A 4,241-nucleotide genomic window follows, 5' to 3' on the forward strand; every position below is an offset into this window, starting at 1 on the left:
GATGGATACGAAGAAACCTCAATCTTGCTATATCAAAATAATAAAAACTTCATTAAGTTAACTTCATTATATAATAAACCAGGCAACATCATTACAGAACATGAAATTAAATCCATACTCCCAAATAACATGAACTGTATACTTGGCGGTGACCTTAATGCCAAAAATACTATCTGGGGGGCCAGAGTCAATAACAAAAATGGCAAAAGCCTTCACAGCATTATTAAGAAACAAGACCTCACTGTTTTTGCCCCCACTGAGCCGACCTACTTCCCGTACAACATCCACCACCAGCCAGATCTACTTGATATTTTCATCGTAAACAATCAAATAAACCTTAGCTGCTACACGGTTACTGAATTATCCAGTGACCATATACCGGTCATTGCTGTCCTAGGCACGCACCAAATGGAAAACTCCACTAATGCAAAGAGAATAAACTGGAATCTCTTCCACAATATACTTACTAAACAGAGCGAATACCCCCTACCAAATAATGAGTTAGACGCAGAAAATAATATCAATCAACTAACAAAAGAAATCCAAAATGCTCTAAAAGATGCTACTACTACTATAAAGGATGCTGATAATTATCAAAAGCTACCAAGAGACATTAAAGATAAGATTCACTATAAAAACTATGTAAGGAAACAATGGCAAAAGTATAGAAATCCTGCTGATAAAAGAGAATTCAATAAACTTATAAAAGATATTAAAGAGCTTTGTGTTAACCACCGAAACAATAGCTGGCATGATAAAATTGCGTGCGAACCTAAGCATTAAGGATCAGACTACCTGGTAAATGTCCAAGTGACTTAAAACCTCCAAAGTTATAAGTAAACCTATCGTTTTCAATAATAGAAACATTTATAGTGACGATAATAAAATCAAAATATTTGCTGATACTATAGAGAAACATTTATAGTGACGATAATAAAATCAAAATATTTGCTGATACTATAGAGAAACAATTCTCCTTAAATACGTTCCCCAGTAATAGCAAAGCTGATGAGCAGATCAACTTAATATATGATAATTACTTTATCAGCAACAACAGCCATAATCCTATTGATAATGTTAAACAAGATGAACTAAACAATATTATTAAAATACTAAATAACAGAAAATCTGCAGGAGAAGAAAACATTAATAATCGAGTTATTAAACAACTGACACTAAATAAGCTCAATGATATCATTAACATCTTCAACGCTTGCCTCAATTCGAATTATTTCCCCACAAATTGGAAAAATGCTATGATCATTTTGTTTCCGAAACCAGGCAAAGATTCAAGACATCCTGAAAATTTTCGTCCCATTAGCCTGCTTCCCACTCTGGGAAAAATTCTAGAAAGAATTATTCTTACCAGACTTGAGCCACTACTAACCTTTCTTCCGAAAGAACAATATGGTTTCAGGAAGAAACTATCTACCACAAAGCAGCTGATCCGCTTAATAGATTTTATCAGCGACGGCATCTTCAAAAAAGAATCCACAGCCCTGCTTATGCTAGACGTGGCAAAAGCATTTGACTACGTCCGGCATAAAGCTCTAATAACCCAAACTTATCAACCAAAATCTACCCTACAATATCATTAAAATTATTGACTCCTACCTCAGCATTAGGACTTTTCAAATAAGACTGAACAATCAACTTTCTACAAAAAAGAATATTCTTGCGGGTGTACCGCAACGCAGTGTTTTAGGCCCGATGCTATATTTAATCTACACAAATGATTTTCCCACCTGCAATAATCAAATCAACCAAATGATTGCATACTATGCCGATGACACGGGCATAGCCATATGCTAAGCAAGCTGTGATAAATATGAACAACCTTATGCCAACTATGGAGGAATGGTGCGAGGACAATGAAATCCTGGTTAACGTAGAGAAATCGAAACTAATGCTGATCAGTAGGAAAAAGAAAAAGAATAAGAGAAAAGTCAATAATAATGCTATTCTCTTTGCTAAAATCATCCCTATAGTTAACCAGGCAGACTACCTAAGCCTCACTTTCACCAGCAAACTAAATAGGAATCTGCAAGTTAAGAAAGTTACCAATAAGGCTCATGCTGCATATAGTTGCCTGAGACCAATCGTAAACTCAAGTTCTCCACTACCCCTAAATCTAAAAAAAAAAAAAAACGCTTTTCACAATGTTTATAAGGCCTATATTAACTTGCCCCGCCTGGGGATGCATAAACCAAACTAAACTAAAAAAGCTTGAAACAACTCAAAACAAGTTACTGAGACGTATCACAGGCTCTCCATACTATCTACCAAATAATGCTATCAGAAATGATCTGAAATTAGATACTATCAGCGAATATATCAGCAAACTAAAAATCTCATTCTTTAGTAAAGCCAAAGACCTAGACCCAGTAGGCTTTAATGAACTCTTAAATAAGGATCTACTTCCAGATTTGGTGCAGCACAATCCATTACCTCATTCTTATTATCAGATTGCATCCTCTCAAAGCGTTATAAATAAATAAATAAATCCCCCCCCCAATTATTACTCCATGGATACTCCCAGAGAGGTGAAAGGACCTTCATGTGATCGCCGACTCAGGGGTATCCACTCCTAGCAGAGGTGAAAGCGAGACGGAAAAGAAGAAAGGCTGGTAGTAAAACCATTTCAGTTATAACTAGTTTTGGGGAGGAGTTTACTTACCCTTTTTTTACATTTTTCAACAATATCTTCTTTATCTTGGTAAAGAAGCAGTTTTATATATATGCCAGAATTATAAAAGAAATCTTGATAGTTACAGATATTTCATTTTTTTTCGAAAAAAATGCTGGAATGAATTGGTTTACGTACCAGGTTTTTCTCTTTTCCATCTTGCTATATAAGGGCTTTCACCCATGACTCCCAGAGATGCCAACTGCTCCGGACGCGCCAAAATGATTAAAAACACGGTAAATAACTACAAAGTAAACTTTGCAAATATTTGACTATTTTTGATTGCTTTTTAAATGGTATAGCATGACATAAGTATTAAAATGTGGTGAATCATATAAGCCTACGAATTATTCAGAAATAGTGGTGGATTAAAATCTACTAAATTGAATTTATTAAACCAAGAATGACAATTGATAAGCTACCACTTTGAAATATATATTTGCTGTCCGGAGCAAGTTGGCATCTCTGGACTCCTAGTATTTTACCTAACTTATCCCACTCTTAACAGTTCTCAATCAACCTTGATCTACAATCTCACATTTATTAAGCTAGACACAGAGTATAAACCTGCGTCGCCCAAAGCTTCTGCTACTTCTCTAGTATCTCTTGCTAACGTCAGTACTACAGGCGCCTACTGATACTACATCATGATGAAGGAGTGGAGTGTCCGCTTCGCGGACAGGTGCTCCGTATAAAACCTCAGTCTAAGTATAGTTAAGTCATGCAAAATCACTTAAACAGGAAACAAAATTAGTCAATTATTTGCAAATTTTAGCTTGTAGCTATTTACCGCTTTTTAAATTATTTTGGAGTGTCGGAGCAATTGGCATTTCAGCAATTGTATAAATTTTTAGCTATGCGAAGATAGCCCCCGAAAATGAGGAAAATAAAAAATTCAAACTGCATTCGTTTGACCATTTTTTGACCACAAATGACCACCCTTTAAATTTTTTTGACCACCCTTATTTTGGACATAATCCTGCAAATTAAATTCGGGGGCTAACTTCGCATTTTCACGCCAAATGAATAAAAATCAAATTTTTATATTGTATTCGTTTGACCACTTTTTGACCACAAATGACCACACTTTAATTTTTTTTGACCACCCTTATTTTGGACACAATCCCAAAAATTAAATTCGGAGGCTAACTTCGCATTTTTTCGAAAAATATATAAAAATCCAATTTCTGTATTGTATTCGTTTGACCACTTTTTGACCACAAATGACCACCCTTTAATTTTTTTTGACCACCCTTATTTTGGACATAATCCTGAAAATTAAATTCGGGGGCTAACTTCGCATTTTCACGCCAAATGAATAAAAATCAAATTTTTATATTGTATTCGTTTGACCACTTTTTGACCACAAATGACCATCCTTTAATTTTTTTTGACCACCCTTATTTTGGACACAATCCCAAAAATTAAATTCGGAGGCTAACTTCGCATTTTTTCGAAAAATATATAAAAATCCAATTTTTATATTGTATTCGTTTGACCACTTTTTGACCACAAATGACCACCCTTTAAATTTTTTTGACCACCCTTATTTTGG

Source organism: Parasteatoda tepidariorum, chromosome 4, assembly GCF_982258835.1.
Source record: "Parasteatoda tepidariorum strain Cologne lab strain chromosome 4, Ptep-v5.0, whole genome shotgun sequence".
Classification (NCBI taxonomy): Eukaryota; Metazoa; Arthropoda; class Arachnida; order Araneae; family Theridiidae; genus Parasteatoda; species Parasteatoda tepidariorum.